Below are 22,904 nucleotides of genomic sequence, written 5' to 3'. Positions count from 1 at the left end.
AACCTTGTAGGATTAGCAACTTTAGGAATAAGGGAAATGGATGGAGCATTCATTTCTTTAAGAATTCTACGAGTCTGAAAGAAGGATCTAACAGCGTTGATTACATCTTCCCCAACTATGTGCCACATTCTTTTGAAGAAACCTGCGTTAAAGCCATCCAGACCAGGGGCTTTGTTGTTCTTCAAACTAAACATAGCATGCTTAATCTCCTCCCTTGTTACATCTTGTGCGAGTAGATGCTGTTGCGTTGAAGACAGTTTCAAGTTAATTGCCGAGTCCATCACTTCCTCGTTCAGAACCCTAGGCATCTGATCCACTCCTAACACACGATGGAAGTATGCAATTACTTAGGAAATTGAGTTAATTTTTTCTTGAATATAAAAAAATAGATATTATTAATGTTTTTATAGTGAAAAAAAATTTAAATCGTTTGGGGATTGATTTGATATAATTTGATTGATTTTACATGTTAAAAAACAATTTGGATGACCCATAAAAATATAATTTGACTTAAGATGTTTTTTCAAGCTACCATCTTTTTTAATATTAAGATAACAATATATTGGATTGAATTGGATTAATTCAAGTTAATATGTCAAATTCATTACCCGAGTTATGAAACTATGATAACCCCATAAAAAACAAATTAAAATAAATTATAAACTCTAATTTTCAATTAATCCAATGTTGAAGGATGAAATTAAAAAAAATCAATTAAAAAAAGAAAAAAATGACTCGAGTTAACTTGTGATACGGGTCATAAGATCGAGATAACCTCATAGAAAGAAAATAAAAAATAATTACGAAGTTCAATTCCTAATTAATCCAATGTTGAAGGATGAGACTAAAAAAAACATAAAAAACAATCTAAATCAATTTGTTAAACCCATGACTTAGGTCGTAAGACCGAGATAACCTTATATAAAAAAATAATAAAAAATGACCAAATTTAACTCAAATTAACTTACTAAATCCATGACACTGATCATGAGATTGAGATTCTCATAAGAGAAAATGAAAAAAAATTATCAAGTTCACTTCTTAAACGATCATGTCGACCTCAATGTTGAATAATAATATTTATAAAAAAATTAATTAAAAAAATAAGTCAAGTCAATATAGGTTAACTTGTTAAGCACTATTTCTGGATTATGAGATCATAATAATCTTATAAAAATCAAATCAAAATAAATCATGAAGTTTAATTCTCGATTAAATATAATATTAAATAATGAAACTGGAAAAAAATCAATTGAAAAAAAAATTTAGTCAACTAGATTAATTTGTCAGACTCATGACTTGATTTAACCGGGGTTAAAAATATCAAAACTCACAACCTTAATTATAAAACCAAGATATCCCCATAGAAAATAAATCAAAATAGATTATGAAGTTTAATTTCCAACCGACCTAATATTAAATGATAAAATTGAGAAAAATTTCAATTAAAAAAACCATAAAAAAATAACCTGAGTCAACTCAGGTTAACTCATTAAGCACTATTCTCAAGTCATGAGACCAAATTAACCTAATAGAAAACAAATAAAACAAATCATGAAGTATAATTTCTAATTAATCCAATATTAAAGGACGAGATTAAAAAAAATTAAATAAGGAAAAAGAGCCTTAACCAATGAGATTAGTCTGTTAAACCTGTAATAAATATCATAAGAATGAGACAATCTAATAAAAAAATTATAATATTAAAAAATAAAATTAAAAAAAATTAATTAAAAAAAACGAATGTTACCACGCCAAAAACATGTGTGGGAGAAATACTATTCATTCCTACAGTATTTTCCTCGTATCTAGCGTCTTCATACTAGGAGTGGAAATATTCCTAATCGTAAACTAAAAAAAATTCTTATTCACCGATCAGATAAAAAAAGATTATAGGTTGTTTGAACTCCTTGTAGCAAGTTTCAATAATATCAAGTGAAGGGGCTTGCATGGCTTCTTTGACAGTGCAGTGCCTGTAGTGCTCGACTCTTCTTCTCTTTTTTGAAACGAGAGTTGGACTTCACCAGTTCACCTTTTTTGTCTTTCGGGACTGCAACAAGAAAGAGGTGAGTTCATTAGGACTGAAGCTTATCTCTATCGTTAATGTTAATGTGCTAATAATGTTAATGTTAATAAATTAATAATTAGTTGATGTTAATGTAATTTTTTAAATTACCAAGAAAAGGCGTACAAAGTACAAACCTAGTGAATATCAAAGTAATACTTTCCTCTTAAGATATCTAATCCAACCTGGAGAGTTGCCAAAGCAAAGTGGGTGATGTGAATGGTCCAGATTTAAGTGAGCAACAGACAGCATAAATACAGATGTAGGCAATCCTGACTTTCAAATCACAAATCTCACGAAACGCATCCGCTCTCTACCCTCCAACGCATCATCAATAGAGCTGAACCTTTGAAAAAAGGAAAAAGTAAAAGAAAAAGAAAATTGAGGTACGCGATCTCTTTCTCAATTCAATCGTAATTGTAATGGTGGTAATGATAATGTTTATGATTTTCTTCTGAAAGAGTAATAATCTGCCTGTGTTTATAGACAATAATAGCCAATTTAACTTGCATTTCCTTTATTTCTTTTGTTATTGTAAAATTATTTACTTGTTAGTGTCTAAAAAATTATAAATGTCACTGTAGGATACGAAATATTGATGCACACTTCATGATAAAATAGAGGGAGAGATCTTTTTCATTTTTTTTATTCAAAGTATTTTGATTAGGTTTTGTTAATCTATTTTCTTAGTCAGTACAATTCTTATTTTTTGTTTCAGCAGAAATGGAGCAGGCCGAACTGACTACAGTGCAGGTTGGTGATCTCATCACTTGTTTAACACCAATTTATTTATTATTTGCTTTCAGAATTTCAAGGTTTTTATTTATTTATTTATTTAGGTTCTGAAGAGGGATATCCCATGGGAGACATACATGGAGACCAAGCTAATTTCTGGGACAGATCTTCAACTTTTAAGGCGTTATGATAATAGACCTGAAAGCTATAGGGCACAATTGTTAGATGATGTAACCAAATCACTCATCATCCATTTTCTTTTATGCATTCTGTTTTCTATGTATATATGTTTATGACCTGAATGCTAAAGTCACTTTATTGTTTATATTCAAACTATGCAGGATGGTCCAGCTTATGTTCGGGTATTTGCTACCATATTAATTGACATTTTTAAGGAAGAAACGGTTGAATATGTTCTGCTTTAATTGATGAAATGTGTTGTAAATATAGTAAATCAATTATAGGATTGATTATTGTTCTAAATAGAGTAAGTCAACTATAGGACTGTCAGTTATAGGGCAGGGCTAATTTATATGCATTCAATTATAGCTTGATTCTAGGGATTTAGATTAATCCTAGACCTGTATATATACATACTGTATTCATGCATTAAGTATAAGAGAAATATCATTTTCATACTCACAAATCTACATGGTATCAGAGCCATAGGATTCTCTTTTCTTTAGCGTGGCCCAATTGAGTCACAATTTTTTTTTCTCTTCTGTTGGTTGTCCTGCTTTGAGTGCAGTAATGGCAGAGGGTAGGAACACAGAAGTGCAAACTGTGATTTCTGATGTTGTTCCTATGACAACAAAAATCACAGAGCATAAACTGAATAATACCAATTATTTGAATTGGAGCAAAACAGTGCGAGTGTATCTTCGTAGTATTGATAAAGATGATCACCTTGTTGATGATCCACCATCTGATGTTATAGCAAAGAAGGCATGGTTGAGAGATGATGCTAGAATTTTCCTGCAGATTCGAAATTCTATTAATACTGAAGTGATTGGTCTAGTTAATCACTTTGAATTTGTTAAAGATCTCCTGGATTATTTGGCTTTGTTATATTCTGGCAAAGGAAATATCTCTCGTATATATGATGTGTGTAAGGAGTTTTATCGCTTAGAGAAGCAAGACAGGTCTCTCACTGAATATTTTATGGATTTTAAACGGGTATACGAGGAGCTGAATTCTCTTCTTCCTTTTAGTACTGATGTGAAAACTCAGCAGTCTCAATGTGAGCAGTTGGCTGTTATGAGTTTCCTTGCAGGTCTGCCACTAGAATTTGATGCTGCTCGAACACAGAATCTTTCTAGTCCGGAGATAACCACTCTTCGTGACACTTTTACAAGAATCTTGCGTTCAGAGGGATATCAATCTGCCCCTATTGTCACTAGTGCCCCTGTGAGTCATGGAACTTCAAATGAAGCTGGTCGAGGAAGTCGAGATAGTCGAGGCAATCATAAGAATACTGGTTTTCAAGGTAGTTGGAGTGGTGGTGGCTTAGGTAGAAATGCTGGTCATAACAAACCAGTTTGTTATTATTGTGATGAACCTAGTCATACAAGATGTACTTGTTGGAAGCTTCATGGTAAACCTCAGCAGCAAGCCCAAGTTGCTAATATTGCAACTCAAGGAATCAGCCATGTAATAAGCTCGTTTCACTCAATACCAAGCCTCACTAAAGTCCAATCCTTCTATAATTGATGAGTCAGGTAAACCCACTACATGTCTTGTGTCATCCTCTAGCAAATAGGTCATTGATTCAGGTGCTACCGACCATATGACAGGTGACAAAGGTATTCTTTTCCCTTTTAAACCTTACAAAAATCTTCAAAATCTTCCTAGTGTTACTTTGGCTGATGGGTAACCACTTCTGTTATTGGTTCTGGAACAATCTCTCCTACATCATCTCTTTCATTATCCTCTGTCTTGTGTTTGCCTAACTTTTCCTTCAATTTACTCTCTGTTAGTCAAATCACTCACTAAAGCTCTCAATTGTTGTGTCTTATTTTTCTCTGACCTTTGTTTATTTCAGGATCTTATGACGGGGAAGATTATTGGTAGAGGACGTGAATCTGGTGGTTTTTATGTGCTTGAAACTACTATCCCAAAAATGCCAAATCCGAAAGTGCCAAAACTTGTTGCTTGTTCCAGTACTATGACACCTCTCGAACTTCACTATCGGTTAGGGCATCCTTCGTTAGCCATTTTAAAAAAAAATGTTTCCTCATTTCCAAAAGTTATCTCATTTAAATTGTGAGTCTTGTCAATTTGCCAAACATCATCGCTCTTTATATGTACCAAGAGTTAATAAACGGGCTGGGTCCCTCTTTGAGTTAATACATTCTGATGTTTGGGGTCCTTGTCCAGTACTTTCTAAGTCTGGATTTCGATATTTTGTCACTTTTATTGATGACTATTCTCGTGTCACATGGTTATATTTAATAAGAAACAGATCAGAATTACTCCCTATATTTAGTGCCTTTTGTGTTGAAATAAAAACTCAATTTAATGTTTCTGTGCGCATTTTACGAAGTGATAATGCAAAAAAGTATTTTTCCAAGCCTTTTAATTCCTATATGTCACAAAATGGAATTCTTCATCAGTCTTCATGTGTTGACACCCAACCTCAAAATGGTGTTGCGGAACGTAAAAATAGACATTTACTAGAAGTTGCTAGAGCCCTCATTTTTCAAATGAATGTCCCTAAACAGTTTTGGGCAGATGCAATTTCGACTGCTTGTTTTTTAATTAATCGTATGCCCTCATCTGTTTTGGCTGGTGCTACTCCTCATTCTATTTTGTTTCCTTCTCATTCCTTATTTCCAGTTGAACCACGCATTTTTGGTTGTACTTGTTTTATTCGTGATGTTCGGCCTGGCGTGTCTAAACTAGATCCTAAGTCTCTGAAGTGTGTCTTTTTAGGGTATTCTCGTCTACAGAAAGGGTATCGATGTTACTCTCCTGAGTTGGGTCGTTATTTGGTGTCATCTGATATTTCATTTTTTGAAACCACTCCATTCTTTCCCATGTCAAAAATTTATAATTGTGAGGGGGAGAATGATGATATTCTAGTGTATAATATCACCACTACTATTAACCATGCTTCCTCAAATGACCCAGTTCCCTTAAACCAGCCATCACCCAAGTGTATTCTCGACGTCCTCCACCAGAAAACTCACGTCCTCCACCAGCTCCTACGTCTACAGATCCTAGTCTCGATCTTTCTATTGTTGTTCGTAAAGGTAAAAGACAATGTACTCATCCTATCTCATCGTTTGCTTCTTATATACATTTGTCTCCTTCTTTGCGTTGCTTTATTGCTTCTTTAGACTCTGTATCTGTTCCCAAAACTTTAGTTGAGGCTTTGTCTCATCCTGGTTGGCGAGCTGCTATGGAAGAAGAGATGAGAGCCTTAGACGATAATGGCACTTGGGAACTCGTAGACTTACCAGCAAGAAAACAAACTATTGGTTGTAAATGGGTGTATATTGTCAAGGTCAATCCTGATGGGTCTGTGGCTCGCCTTAAATCCCGTCTTGTTGCCAAAGGATATGCTCAAACATATGGAGTAGATTATTCTAATACCTTCTCTCCAGTGGCTAAACTTGCATATGTTCGTTTATTTATGTCTATTGCTGCTACTAATGATTGGCCTTTACACCAGTTAGATATCAAGAATGCATTTCTTCACGGTGATCTGAAGAAAGAAGTATATGGAGCAACCACTTGGGTTTGTTGCTCAAGGGGAGTCTAGTAAGGTTTGTCGACTTCGAAAGTCCTTGTATGGGTTAAAACAGAGTCCACGTGCTTGGTTTGGGCAATTCAGTGAGGTTATTCAAGAATTTGGTATGAAGAAGAGTAAGTGTGATCATTCGGTATTCTACCAACAATCTGAAGTTGGCCTTATCTTGTTGGTTGTGTATGTTGACGATATTGTTATCACTAGTTGTGACAGTAAAGGCATCTCAGCTCTTAAGTCTTTTCTTCAAGCAAATTTCCAAACTAAAGATTTGGGGATGCTAAGGTATTTTTTAGGTATTGAAGTTACAAAGTGTAAGAAGGGTATCTTTCTATCTCAAAGAAAGTATATTCTTGATCTTTTGACAGAAACTGAAAAGTTGGGTGCCAAACTTTGTAGTGCACTAATGGTCACCAACACACAACTTACAGCAGAAGATGGTGAGCGGTTTGCAGATCCTGAGATGTATCGTCGATTAGTTGGCAAGTTAAATTATCTAACGGTGACTCGTCCTAACATTGCATATCCTGTTAGCATTGTTAGCCAGTTCATGGCTTCCCCACGAACCACCCATTGGGCAGCCTTAGAACAGATTTTGTGTATCTTAAAGGAGCTCCAGGGCGTGGTATATGGTATAAAAATCATGGTCATACTCATATTGAATGTTTCTCAGATGCAGATTGGGCATGTTCTAAAATTGATAGAAGATCTACTACAGGTTATTGTGTTTTTGTTGGGGGAAACTTGGTGTCATGGAAAAGTATTGCAAAATGTAGTCTCTCGTTCCAGTGCTGAATCAGAATATAGAGCCATGGCACAATCCATGTGTGAACTTATATGGATACAGCAATTGCTCAATGAGATTGGTCTTGGTAGTTCACTACCTATGAAGTTATGGTGTGACAATCAAGTTGCTCTTCACATTACATCAAATCCAGTTTTTCATGAAAGGACTAAGCATATTGAAATTGATTGTCACTTCATCCGTGAGAAAATTCAGCAAAATGTGATCTCTACTAGTCATGTCAAAACTACAGAGCAGTTGGGTGATACATTCACTAACGCTTTGAGTGGTCCTAGGATTGAATATATTTGTAACAAGCTGGGTATGATTAACATATATGCTCCAGCTTGAGGGGGAGTGTTGTAAATATAGTAAATCAATTATAGGATTGATTATTGTTCTAAATAGAGTAAGTCAACTATAGGGCTGTCAGTTATAAGGCTAATTGTAGGGCTGATTTATATGCATTCAATTATAGCTTGATTCTAGGGATTTAGATTAATCCTAGACCTGTATATATACATACTGTACTCATGCATCAAGTATAAGAGAAATATCATTTTCATACTCACAAATCTACAAAATGCTTACAGGTATTATTGTCAACTAGTTTACATTCCTGCCTGTAATTGTATGTTTGTTTGTCAACTTATTTTTCATCTCTTTTTGCAGCAAACCCAAAAAGAGCCAGATTATTCCATGATAAGTCTCTTGCTAATGATGATTCTTATGAACCTTTCTCGAGTTGAGTAATCATTTATAGATTCTTTCTCGATAATTATTCAGGTTAGCTTGGCATTTTTGTGTGAGTTTGTTTTCCTTGCATTCTGCAAAAACAAGTTCCGCAATGTGCATGTTGTATGGGGATGTTGTGGAATCACAAAGTTCTGTGCGTAGTAACATGCTTCTCTCCAGCCATTTCTTTTCTTTTGTTAATAGATAAAGGAAGAAATGTATAAGAGGTAGAGAAGATTGTAGATAAACAAATTAGAAAGTAAGGCATCCTCTAAATTGAAGAAGAAAAAGAACACCTCTGAAAATAAAGGAGCTATCCAATTCTGTTTGAGTTAGCTAGAGACACTCCTAAAAGCCTATAAGCATTGCTCAAAACCTTCCGTACTTGCAATTTGACCAACAGTTTTTTGTATTTCACCAAAGATTCATTTAATTTGGATCCAGCTTAAGTTAAGATACAGGCAACTCCTTAACAAATTCAAAAAGATTTTGACAGTGACAATCATGATGTTAGTGTAGATTCTAAGCCTTTTCAAATTCATAACTATGATGATAATTGTGATTGAAACATTTTTGATGGTTGTGCCCCCTTTGCCCATGAAACTGGGTGTAGCAATATATGCCCAGGCATAAAACTAGTGGTTAAATAGTTCTAGTTGTTCATCAACCTATGGATGCTAGAACTTTGTGTTTGAAACTATACTTGCTCATTTTATCTTGGTCAAAATCATGAAAACTAAAATGAACTGTAATTTGGTCCACTTTCAGATTGCTTTGGAAAGGTAACTGGTTCATACAAGAAAAGAGCTGCAAGATACTTGCCTTGATTGTAAGGTATTGACAAGATGCTCCTCTATTGTTAAAGAATGAAGTTTCAAGAAATTAGCTGACCTTTCGTTTTTTTTAGTGCTAGGCCAAAAACTCAAGATGACCTTCTTTCAAATGGAGAGGCCTCAAATTTAAAGAGCAAAATTATTTGCGTTGATGATGTGCTAAAGGGATTGGTTGAATGGTTTTGTGCCCAGGTTGGCATGCTGGTTTTAGAAAATAATTTAGTAGGTTTTAATTTGGATGACACTCATTGTCACACTTCACTCTTGATGTATAATGTCATTCAGCTGAAGAAGCCTTCGAATCCTAGTCGTTCCATTCCAACTGCAATTAGCTGTCTAGCAACATTACTCAAGGAACCTTTGGTCAGATCTTTGTTTGTTCAAGGAGATGGTGTGAAGTTGCTGATGCTATTTGTCCTGCATCCACCCAGCAATCTATTCAGGTAACCCTTATCCTGCTTTGCAATCCTTCTACACTGGCGTTGTCACGATTAAATACTGTTATCTGACAAGCTGTTTGAGCATGGTTTACAGCTTGCGGTGTTTTTCATGCAAGCTTTAAATTCTAGAACTCATAAACAAGTTGTTGTTCTTCATTTTATTGATATCTTATTCTCTGTCACAGCTTCTTTATGAAACATGTCTCTGTGTCTGGCTATTGTCTTACTATGAACCTGCTATCAAATACTTGGCTACTTCAAGATCATTGCCACGACTAGTAGATGTCGTAAAGAGTTCCAAAAAAGAGAAGGTTAGGTGGATTCATATAAACAAGATGACATGCCCGCGCGCTGCCGCGGGCTTATAAAACAAATGTATTTGATAGTGTTATAATTGTGAATCAGTGCTAGATAAGTAATAGAAATTAAAGGTATGATGGAGCAAATATTTCATGACGAAAAAAAAATTGTGTTGGTTATCCAAAACTTAGAGCCTGAACAAAATGATTTGTAGTAATTTACAGTGTTTTATGAGAAAAGATACAGTGCTTTCACCACATGATTTAGCTTTTCAGTTAATAAAAAGAAAAAAAATTACAAAGCTAAATTCTCTACCAAGTTAATATTAAAAAAAAAACCAACAAAGATAATTTTGGAAGGAAAAAAACCCATGAGAAAAAACGTTGCAGCAATTGACAATGTTTTGCGAGAAAACTATAACGCTTTTTCCAAATAAAATAAAATAAAAAACCATTTAGAGAAATATTGTAGCAATCCACAGTGTTTTGTGAGAAAAAGTACAACGCTTTCCTCATATAATTTAGTTTTATTGTAATTATAATTCTTAACCAACTCAATATTTAAAAAAAAATCAACAAAGATAATTTTGAAAAAAATCATAAAAAAATCACATGGAAAAACACTGCAACAATTCACAGTGTTTTAAAGAAAAAAATTATAAAGCTAAATTCTTAATCAGCCCAATATTAAAAAAAATCGACAAATATAATTTTGAAAAATAAAGAAATAAAATAGAAAAATTAAGTGGAAAAACATCATAGCAATCCATAATAATTTTAAAAAAAAATTACAAAGCAAAAATTTTAAAAGTTAAAATAAACAAAAATAATTTTGAAAAAAAATAAATGACAAAAAATAAAAAATAAAAAATTTGAAAAAAAAAGAAAAAAAAGGAAAGCTAAAAAAAAAATTCACTGTAAATTACTGTTATAATCCACGGTGTTTTGTGTGTGCGGAAATAATAAATCCCCCACACGGTTTAGTATATTAGTTAATAATGACTATAGGTCGCAGTCATGTATTTATCAACTTTCTTGATGTTGCATTTTCTGGCAAGGACCAATTGGTACATACTTTACTGCTTGACATATTCTTTCCTTGTCATTTTTATGGAAACTCTACATATACGTCCCTATACAGACAATATATGCTAGGATTCATCTGATTTTATTAAGTTATTTGTGTTGGTTTCTGCTAGGTTGTCAGAGTGGTGGTCTTGACCCTTAGAAACTTGCTTTCCAAAGGTACTTTTGGTTCTCAGATGGTGGACCTTGGATTGCCACAAATTGTTCAAAATTTGAAAGCACAAGCATGGAGTGATGAGGTAAGAGGAGTGTGTTTGGTATTGCTATAGCTGTTGTGGTTGTAATGTGAAAAAAGTTGATTTATAAAAAGTATTTTTAATTGAGGTTGGTTTGAAAAAATAGGTGTTTGGTTAAAACTGTGGTTGAAATTGAGGTTGAATAAAAAGTAGTTTAATGTGTTTGGTTAAGAATGCTTTTGAAATTAAAGTTATAAAATAATTTTAAAAAATATATATTAAAATTAATGATTTTTAATTTAAATATTGTAGATTTAACTATTACTATTACTTCATGAAATAAATAATACTTTATATAAAATATTTTTTATTATGCTATTAAACCATCTACAATTCCATTACGTACAAAATTCATTCAACAAGAACTACAGTTTCTATAATTTTTTGAGCGTGCAATAAAGTTAGATAAAATATTATCAGGAATAAAATTAATTTGATATTACAGTGCGAGTGAATTTAATTCGCTATATACTAGTTTTTCAGGAAAAAAAATATTGTTTACATGAGAATGTAAAACTAGTTTTTTTAAAAAAAAAATATACAAAAACTATACACGCTAAAAAAAAAAGATCACCCGATTGTGCACGCGAATACAAAATTTAAAAAAGCAGTCTGGAGCTACTTCACTGTTCAAAATGTGAATTAACATGGGTTCCACCAGTTATTTTTAACCTTTTTGACATTACTAAATATTATATTTGTTGTGGTTGTTTCAAACGGAGAAACAACCACGCAAACAAACGGCAGAATGTTTAACTCCTATTCTCCTCATGATTATTAATTTTGTTTTGAGAATTTGAGGAAACAATGAAGTGTTATTCCTTAGTTGCCTTCCTGGATACTGGTGATTCCATATCTGCCGTACATAGTGCACTTGCTATGATGAATGAATTTTACTTTGACCATCACCTTGACTTGTTGACACACAAACTTACTAAAATTCCTTTTTTTTTTCTTTTGTTTTTTGGTAATAAGGGGTTTTCAGTAATTTTATTAATTTTTATACACTGACCATCCCTTCTCATATCCTTTCTGTGGAACAACTTGCATCATACCACTCGTTATCTGTGGTACTATTTGCCATGTAGTACAATGCCTTTGTGCTGCAGTAGAAAGTACTTTCGAGGGGTTGTCTATCTGTACCAAAGTGTTATTTCCTGGGCACTGTGTAAGTGTTACTCTTGTGTGATCATAGAAAGAGGAAAATACCTCACAATTTTTATTTCTTTTTCAGTAGTTTTTTTTTTTGGATTGGAATTTACTTTTTCACTTTGTGATTTTCAATCTTGTGAATTGAATTTTTTTTTTTGGTACTCATTTATTCCAAGACTTGATTTTAACTTTCTCATCTTCAAGAAAATCTTTCAGTAAATGTGAAATTCAATGATTATTCTGTGGAATTTCCATGCAAGCTTGTTGATGTTCAGTACAGATGTGATTAAATTGATCACATCTGCTCTAGTTGATCGCTTTCTTTTGCCCTTGGACTATCTCTTCCCATATGATTAAATTGATCGCTTTCTTTTTCCCTTGGACTATCTCTTCTCCCCTTTTCTGTATTTCTGTGCATGTGCATTATATCTGTATCAGTGTATGTCTCCATTCTACTGCTCTAGTTGCATTTTAGTTCTAAAAATATCTAGATTCTATCTTATGGCTTCTTAGTTTTAGATTATCTAGCATGAAGTTTATCATGAGACTTGATTCTGTTACTTGTAGAGTTTTTCAAGCAAGTGATCGTGAATTGAATCATGTCCATAATCTCATACTTCTCTTTTTAACTTGTTTCTCCTTTAATTGCTTTTAATGTTTCTCAGGACCTACTGGAGGCTCTGGACCAAATAGAAGAGGGGGTAAAGGATAACATTAAGAAATTGAGTTCTTTCGACAAATACAAGTAGGAAGTTCTCCTTGGCCATCTTGACTGGTCTCCTATGCACAAAAATCCTGCATTCTGGTGCGAAAATTTCATGAATTTTGAAGAGAATTATTTCCAGGTACTTTTTATCGATCTTCTCATATGTTAATTGTGTACTTGATGCTCTTTTTACTGATCAAGGTGGATGATGTCACAAGAAGTATGATATTTTGAACAGTCCTAATTGTCTACTGGATTTTCTTTAAATGCACAAATTTATTAAGTCTCATGGGGTCCTTGGCCAGTGGCCTTGGGGGTTATGGCATCTCAGCAATTGCAAAGAAACCGACTAAAGCCTAGCAAGATCTGAGATGGGTTTTTGGGACTGCCTGTATTAAAAACTTAAAGTTTAAGAAGTAAAACTCAAATTTCTATTTTACTTTTAATTGATTGTATCAAATAAAATAAATCATGTTGCGTTACCTTTATATTCTTTCAACTACCGAAGTGTATGGAATAGTTCCATTCCTAGTTCCGTTATGTTTCTCAATCCATTCTTTTGCATTGCTTCATGTTAAAGAAAACGTTATTTGTAAAATGGATTTGTGATTACAATACGTGAGTTCATAGCCTTGCAATCTGAGTGGAGCTATTAACTTGTGTAGCATGTCCACTCAATTCTATGGACATGCATGTGTTCTCTTTGAAAACCATTCGAACTTGGAAAGGCACAAGTTCTAAAATTATTATCATTCAATGATGCTTGAGGAAGCCTGCTCTTTGTTCGTGATGCTTCCTGATTTTTCCGTACTTTCAAAAAAAGAAAAAAAAGATAATATACTAATATCATATCGGTGCTTTAGCTTGGGGAAATCACCTTGTCTTCTTTCTTGTTTTTAATATATTTGAATTTTGCACTTGAATTTGTTATTTGCATTTTGAGTCTAGATCCTTGGGTTTCTTTTAGTTATTGAAACAGCAGATAAAGGACAAACCCACCATAACTGTCAAATCATAAGCATCCCTGAATGGTCCTTGTATTGATTCTCTTTATTATGGGGTTCATCTCCTTTCAGGTTAACTGGTCCAATGAGCCTCAGCTTGACATTATTTAAAATTTTAAGTATATGACCCCTGAAGTAACCAAACAAATTTTAGTCTCCATTATTAAATGGGATCCAGCCACTAGGAGTATCACTCTTAGTTCCTCGGTTCACTATAACATTGATGATATGCTGGTTTTTTATACAGAATCTTTTTGCCTGAGTTTGATTCTCTACTAAATCCATTTCTCATTCTTTGCTCGGTAACAGAAAAGCAATTGCAAGTAAATATTGGTAGCTCTGTGCTTAGAGTTTGATTGACTCTGTCAATTTTTTCAACTACTGGTCGCACACTATGTGTTTGATCAGAATAATGCTCTTTCCAGTTCAGCTGTCCGTGTCTGTATTTTAATAATGCTGGGTTGTAATGCAGGAAATTAAAACAACCATGTAGATTGTATGATAGGTTGTTTTGTTAAATGGGATTTGAGGTCTGGAAAAATGCGGTATCGAAACCATGACAACTACTGAACAAAATAAAATCAGCATATTAATTATTGATTTAAATTCTCTCTCAAAATTGGAACTACTGTGGTGCTTTTCTACTTCAGATTCTGAGGGTCCTCGTAACAATTTTGGACACATCCAATGATCCAAGAGCTTTGGCTGTTGCTTGCTTCGATCTCTCACAGTTTATCCAGTACCATCCTGCTGGCCGGATCATAGTGACAGATCTTAAGGCCAAGGAAAGGATGATGAAATTAATGAACCATGAAAATGCTGAAGTTACTAAAAACGCTTTTCTCTGTATTCAAAGGCTCTTCCTAGGTGCAAAGTATGCAAGCTTTCTGCAGGTCTGATTCGTGAGGTGTTCTCTCTGGCCATTAATCAGCTGATTCTGGATTTGCTCCCATGAGCAGATACTGAACTCGGCTCCTTTGATACTTGTGATTGACATCAGAAATATATCAATCCGGGCTCATTTTTTTATTAGACGTTGGAAAACTGTGAAGAATTAATTTATTCTACTGAATGAGACTTAGATATTTGGGAGAGTATTTGTATCATGTTCGTTTTGGGTGTATATGCGTTTCAAGGGTTCGTTGATCGATTAATAACGTAATTAGACGTTGGAAAACTGTGGTGAATTAATTTATTCTACTGAATGAGACTTAGATATTTGGGAGAGAATATTTGTATCATGTTGTTTTGGGTGTATATGCGTTTCAAGGGTTCGTTGATCGATCAATAACGTAATTATGCAAGAGAAGAATTATATGTATCTGTTTATTTAGACATTGATTCAGTGAGTTGCACAAAATAAAACATATTTTGGTATTCTCTGTTATAGGGATGCATGCTTCTGGTGGATTTGTTCTTAACATGGGCATTAATCAAAAGAAAATAGGAAGGCAGTAGGTTTTTTACATGGATGTCCGGTGCCAGATTTGTCTTCTATGATGCTGAGGGCTTTGTGATGGCCTGAACGGATTTTGATTTAAGCGGCGGGGTTGGGAGGTTACTTGAACACAATCCCACCCATCTCATAATTATTTTTTTTATTAATAGAAAATGAAAAGAATTAGCTTAAGTTAAAGGAACAAAGTTAGAAGAAAGAGAAGCAATTATTTATTTAGATATTTTAGATGGATCAATTACAAGATCTAAGGCAAATAAGGTTAAAGATGTATTTAATGAGTTTATTTAAAGTATTTGGATCAATATGAATTTTAAAATTTTTAAAAAGGCTACATCTTTAAATAAGTGATGATTAAGTCTTAATTAATTTAATCTATGTACAAGAGAAGTTCATCTACTTCATGAGCTAATTAGTTTTTCTAATGCACAATTTTAATCTAGCTAGCATAATTATTTATCCGATTGTTGGATCGGATAGAAATATTACCAGAAGATTCTTGTTTTATATTAAGTTAACATTTCAAGTCAATCAGACACTACAAAGACCTTGCGAAAAGGTTCAAAAGATACTGTGCAAGAATTTTTTTTTTTTGGTAAGTTGACGTATGTATTAAAAGAAGAAGATACAAACATTATAAGGGGCATACCCCAGATTTACAATGATAACAGAAACATAAAACAACAGATGGCTACAAGCTAGCCACCGACCATAACACTGAAACCTCACTGGATTCGTTAGGGAAACCAATACAACCAGCTAACTAACAAATTAAGAATCTATGGTATTCACCCTCCAAGCTCGTTGGATCATTTTGTTTTCATTTGTTGGTGCGACATTCCTCATCAAATCAAGCTTATCACGAATGATACATTCGATTTGATTAAAGACCAAATTTGAAGTTCTAGACATTCCAGCAAAGATCCTTGTATTCCGTTCTTGCCATACATGATACACTGTAGCTGCAAAACTCAGTTTACGAGAAAAATTGACGAAACTCTTGCCATGCCAAGAGACAGTGGCCCATCGAATCCATTCATCCCAGCCTTTTGTCATTCTTGGAATGTCGCATCTGTCACAAACATCCCACCAGATCGCTTTAGTATAGGAGCATTCAAAGAACAAGTGGTTGTGATCCTCATTGTTGCGGAGACAGAGCGAGCATCTATTGGGACCATGTATACCAAACCGATGAAGTTTATCTTGAGTTGTGAGTTTCTGTTGGACAGCCATCCATAGAAGAAATGAATGTCTTGGAACAGCATTCTTGAACCACACAATGTCATGCCATTCAACCATCTGACGATGACGTCTTAGTTGTTCCCAAGCTACTTTGATCGAGAATCTGTGCAAGAATTATATTAGCTTCCTAGTTGATTTATATTTCTTTTTTCTATTTTACTTATAATTCTTTTGTTATTTTTCCAACATTATTTATGATGTTTTTTTACCTAGTATAAATAGGGTTATTTAACTTGTAATTAAGTTTTTTTTACAGAGTTTGATTTCAGAATAATATGTGTGTGCGAGGAAAAATCATACCTTTTGGTTCTTAAAAGAACTAAAATTATCTTATCAAAGAACAATTATGTTCATGTCGTCTTTCTTAAACTTCTCGTTCCCTTGGTTATAAGGGGTGCACTGAACATGCAAATCAAAGAAGATGATGTAGATCAGTAACGGGAAAACATATTTCACACTCGATGTCATATCCAAAACAAGGTATGTAGCATGATAATTGATGGAGGTAGTTGTGCTAATATAGATAGTGATACTTTGGTGAAGAAATTGAATCTGAGTTGTATTAAACATCCTAGACCTTTTAGATTTGCATTGGTTGAATAAATGTGGTGAAGTGAAGGTTACTAAGCAAGTATTGATTGTGTTTACTATTGGGAAGTATTCTGACGAGGTTATGTGTGATGTGGTCCCAATGCAAGCTAGTCACTTACTTTTGGGGCGACCATGACAATTTGATTGAAAGGCAATTCATGATGGGTTTAGAAATAGGTTCGCTATGTAGGATGGTAAAACCATCACTCTTGTAGCTCTCTCTCCAAAACAAGTGTATGATGATCAAATGAAATTAAAAAAGGAATTGGTGTCTTTGCGTGACCACGTGATCACGAGGTTCGCATTATTTGGTATCAGAGCTTGACTCCATTAATCAGGTTATATCCTTTTATTTCTTTTATTTTTGTTTTTACCTTCTGCGTCAATTTTTCTTTGTGTTGTTATTCTTGATTAGTTGCGTTGAATTGAGTCTTTTGGGATTAAAATAAAAGGGTGTCGTATCATTCTCTCTTTCCAGAATTTCATTTTAGAGTAAAAAAGTAAAATAAAAAATCAGAAAACATTATTTAGGACAGAGATTTGTTTCGCTTCTGTTTTGCGTCTATTTATCAAACCATATTATAATTGTGTCAAAATTGATATTCTGGTTATTCAGGGTGAAATCGCACAATATATCAATTTTCAACTCATGTGGAGATCGTTTGGTGTTCCAAATTTAGGTTTTAAAAGGACTGATTCGCGTCAGTTTCGTGTTTATATATCAAATCAATTCGAAATTAAATCAAATTTGATATTCTGGTTTTTTGGCATAAAGTAGCTTTAAATGTCAAATTTCAAACCATTTAGAAGTCATTTGGTTTAGGGTTCTTTTTTTTGGATCTAAAGGGGTTTGTTCCGTTCGTCAATTAAAAGTCCATTTAATTTTGGGTCAGTTTTCAGTCCTTAGTGTCTTACTTTCTTTACTGTCATTAACTTTTGTTTTAGGTTCTAATATAAAAAAAAATGCAAAGGGAGCATTATAATTAGGATTTCATGTATTCTGAGGAGGTATTATGGCAAAAGAAGAGGAGGATTCAAGGAGAGGTGGTATCAAAGGGAGAGAAATAAAGAGATTAGTGTTTTAAAAAAAGAAAGCAAAAGTCTATCCTGTATTTGAGGGGAGATACAGCAAGAACTTGATGTGTTAATGGCATTAGTCAATGCCTAGCAAGCTTCAAAAAGAGAGGAGCAAAAACACCGTAATGATGATAGATGAAAGAGAAGGGTTGCTACCTTCATCCAAAGTTGTTGGCGAGGATTGTTGGCAAGAAAAGAACTTCAAAGCCTTCAAAAATAGGCTAAAATTATCCCTTATCCCTAATAATGATTCGAGGAAGATTCATCTTTGAAGAGATAGGGAATGATACGATCTGGGCAATGAAAAGCCAATCAGATTCGGATTCTAACGTAAAATGCGCAACTATCTAGTTTTATAGCAACAATCATAATTCTCAATCCAACCATTGGATTGAGCTGAAAGTTTACATAAAGTTCAGAAATCCTGGCATGTTTTCTTACCTTGGTTTAACTTTCAGGTCAATCAGAGTTCAGAAAGGTATCGCAATACTAGTCAACAGAGGCTGTACGAATTTTGTTATTTACTTCCCTTTGACTTGTGAACTTCTTATTTGGCTAGGATTTTTTTCCTACAAAGATGTGACAGCTGGTTTTGGAAATTTCCTAGTCTTGCAAGGATATTTAATGAGCAATAACATAGTTTCCATGTGTGGTATGGACTCCATATTAATGTGGAATCCTTATGATGTTTGGAAACAATTATTCTATCTTTATTATATTTAGAATCTATCCTTAAATAAGTTTTCAAGTCAGCTAAGAATACTTTGCAAACAAGAAAACTAAAGAGGAGACAACTTCATATTTGATTCTTCTAGCTTATATGAGGATTTCTAAAGGGTAACAAATCTGATCTTATCATATTTAGGATATTAAATTCAAATTTATTATTTGGGTTTAATTGTAAATGGGCATCATATAAGTGCACATAAAGGGTCCTTTAGGGTTTGTTGCAGTCTAGAGTTGGTATAAATATGGTAAGACAATTCAGATTAATAAAACTTCTTATTTGCTGCACTAGTTGTGTGTTGGTGGGATAATCTATTCCTTGTTTCTCTAAAGAATTGAAAAATGACTTGTCAAATAACAACTGACTTCGTGACGTCATCTTTATACTTCTCGTTCACGAATCAATATTCATTAGGTGGGGTTTCAGTTTCCAATAGTGATGGTGCCTAGGTACAAGTTATCTTTGTGTCACACTCCTATCAATCCTGATTTACTTGGCTTTCCAGGAATTAGAGTCTTTATGTGTGGGTTACTTGACTGTGTGATCAAGAGGTTTGCCTCAAATTTGCTAATCGTTGGGTGGGGCATGATTTCTAATAATGTTAGTGCCTCGGTTTAAGGTAATCATTGTGTCATGTTTTATTATCTTAAATATGATTTGTGGCTTTCCAGGATTGTGTTCAAACTTACTTGTGGGTTTTTGGATCTTATATCCATGGGGTTCACATAAGTGATTATCAAATCTTGACTCTAAAAATCAAATTATATCTTTATGAATTTCTTCAAGTTTTTTCACATTTAAATTTTAGTGTTTTTCATTATTATTTTTTATAGCCCATATTGTGTGGTATAACCGACACCTGAGCTATGAAAGGAACTTGATTTGTTGTTAACATAAGTTATAATCATAAATGCCTAACAACATTTACAAGTATTAAAGAAAATTAACTAGCACAGGAGAGAGAGAGAGAGAAAAGAGAGAAAGAGAGAGAGAGTGGTGCTGTCGGAGCTACATCTACTCCGTCCACCGTTGGATTATTCTCATTTTTTACTATGTTGTTCCTTCCAACCTTCTCTCAACATTGACCGAACGGATTTGTTATCCAATCAACGAGGTAAGAGATATTGATCTCGCAATATTTCTACTATTCTGCATTTTCAGTTCTGGAACTATAGAGAAGTGGTGAAATTGCAGCATATTGCATGGATTTTCTTCATGATTTCTGTTATGGCTGTCATAGACATGAAGGCCTTTGCCATATGTGAAGATTAAATCACAGTTCTTTGGAAAAGTTTCAATTTTCTTGCTAGTTCCAGAGTGGTTTGTCGTAGCTTGATCTCCTTTGTTCACCGTTGGATCGTTACCATATTTGAGTATGTTGTTCTTCGGAACCTACTCTACGTCTTGACCGAACGGATTTTTGTTACAATCAGTGTGCTGGGAGATATTGGCCTCGTAATTCTGTTATTTCTGAGCTTAGGTTGCTTCTTGGACTCAGTTTATCTTATTAGAATTTTGCTCTCTCTAATATTTGTATGCTACCATAATGTCTCTATGTTCTTCTGTGGAAAATGTTCCAATGGTTAGCTCTCACATTGAACAACATAATCAAGTTAAGTCTGGACATACATTAAGATTAGAACTGCAAGATATGTTGAATAGCCATGGGATGAGGATTTCTCAGTTTCAAGCTGATTCTGATGCTAGTATAGAGAAACACTCTACTGCCCAAGCTTCTAATGTTGTTCCAGAAATGAACCATGTGTTGGGTTCTAAAGTTGATGAGGTGAAGGTAGGGTCTCATCAACAAGAACAACTAAAACCTAGACCCAAATTGAATTTTTTAAATGCTTTGAAGGGTTCTGGTGTTGATGACAATGAGGGTAGCAAGACCCTTGGCATTAGTTCAGTCCGTAATCTGCACTTTGCTCCCCCTACTATGACTGATGGTCGTGTGACAGTAGCTCCTCCTCTTGATGTGTTTGAAGATGGCTGTGAATTTTGGAAATCCACCCTAGTTGGTCATTTTGTGGGGCAGAAATTACCGTATCCCGTGGTTAATTCTATTGCCAAAAGAATATGGAGCTCCTACGGTCTATCAGAAGTTTTGTCTTCGGATAATGGCTTCTTCATCTTCACCTTTGATTCGGTTGATCATGCCATTAATGTGCTGGAAAGAGCCCCATGGCACATGGCAAACAGGCCTTTGGTGCTTAAACGTTGGCAACCGAACATGCAATTTTTGAAAGATGATTTGGCAAGAGTTCCGGTATGGGTTAAGCTGTATAATGTCCCTCTCGAGTATTGGACTATTAAGGGGCTGAGCTGTGTAGTGAGTGCTATTGGAGTCCCCCTTCATGCGGATCATACGACATTGTTGCGTAAAAGGCTTAGTTACGCAAGAGTTTGCGTTGAGATAGATGCTTCGAAGACGTTGGTTAAGGAATATGATCTTCGCTGTCCAAATGGGTTATTCATAACAATTTCAGCTGAATACGAATGGATACCGTCGAAGTGCAGTAATTGCAATGTCTTTGGACACACCACAGCGCTATGTGCTACTAATAACATTGATAATCTTAAAGTGGTGGCAGAGGGTAAGAGGAATCTAGGAGCTATGAACTCTAAATCTGTGGATAACAAGCCGAATCAGTTTCAGTGGCAGGTAGTTGGTAAACGAAACAAGGGTTCTGTGAGTGGGGAGAATGCTCCCTTGGCATCTAAAGTGGGTAATTGTGATGAGAATGGTTGTTCAACATCTGGTATACATATGCCTGATTATAATATGAATGATCATGCGACATCAGATGTGTGCAATGCTGGTTGTCATGAAGATGAAAATCCTTCCTCTCCTCTTGTCTTGAAGAGTTTACGAGAAGACATGAAACAGGAGCAAGGGGCTGCAAGTACTGCTTTAGATCAAGATATGGACGCAATGGGAGGTGATACAGATGGGGAACCAACCGATATCATGACAACCCCTCAAACCCTGAATTCCACCAAAAGGGAAACTGTTAATCAGTTAGCTATTAAGGCTAGAGACTCTCTAGAGAAAAAGAAAAGGGGTTCAAAAGCCTCTTCAAAGAAGAATCAGAAATCTGGCTCTTCTCCAGGAGGCACGTTAAGGTAATCTTTGTGTTGTTGTTTGTACTCCTCTCTATTTTCCTATGATTATTGGATGTTGGAATATTAGAGGTTTGAATGATCCAATAAAGCATTCAGAATTGCGTAGACTCATCCATCAAGAGAGGATAGCTTTTTTTGGTTTGGTTGAAACTCGAGTTAAAGACAAGAATAAAGATAATGTTTCTAAACTTCTTCTGCGTTCTTGGTCCTTCTTGTATAATTATGATTTCTCTTGTCGTGGTCGTATTTGGGTTTGTTGGAATGCTGATACGGTGAAGGTGGATGTTGTTGGAATGTCAGACCAGGCTATTCATGTTTCTGTCACTATATTAGCTACCAAAATCAGTTTCAATACTTCAATTATTTATGGAGACAACAATGCTTCCTTACGTGAGGCATTATGGGCTGATATAGTGAGTCGTAGTGATGGATGGGAATCAACCCTGTGGATTCTTATGGGTGACTTTAATGCTATCCGCAACCAGTCGGACAGGTTAGGAGGGTCTACTACGTGGGCTGGTACCATGGACAGATTGGATACATGTATTCGAGAAGCGAAAGTAGATGATCTTCGGTATTCAGGAATGCATTATACTTGGTCGAACCAATGTCCTGAGAATCTGATCATGCGGAAACTAGATAGAGTATTTTTTTTTTTTGGTAAGTTGACGTATGTATTAAAAGAAGAAGATACAAACATTATAAGGGGCATACCCCAGATTTACAATGATAACAGAAACATAAAACAACAGATGGCTACAAGTTAGCCACCGACCATAACACTGAAACCTCACTGGATTCGTTAGGGAAACCAATACAACCAGCTAACTAACAAATTAAGAATCTATGGTATTCACCCTCC

At 34.6% G+C, this 22,904-nt stretch overlaps 1 pseudogene; it reads left to right on the top strand.

Moving 5' to 3' along the window:
* Positions 1-2,238: 2,238 nt before the first annotated feature.
* On the top strand, positions 2,239-14,980 carry LOC133668349 (V-type proton ATPase subunit H-like; annotated as a pseudogene).
* Positions 14,981-22,904: the final 7,924 nt, after the last annotated feature.

This window comes from Populus nigra, chromosome 11, assembly GCF_951802175.1.
Source record: "Populus nigra chromosome 11, ddPopNigr1.1, whole genome shotgun sequence".
NCBI classification, from domain to species: Eukaryota; Viridiplantae; Streptophyta; class Magnoliopsida; order Malpighiales; family Salicaceae; genus Populus; species Populus nigra.
Note: the sequence above shows the minus strand (reverse complement) of the source record. Positions and strands in the feature narration are given on the sequence as shown.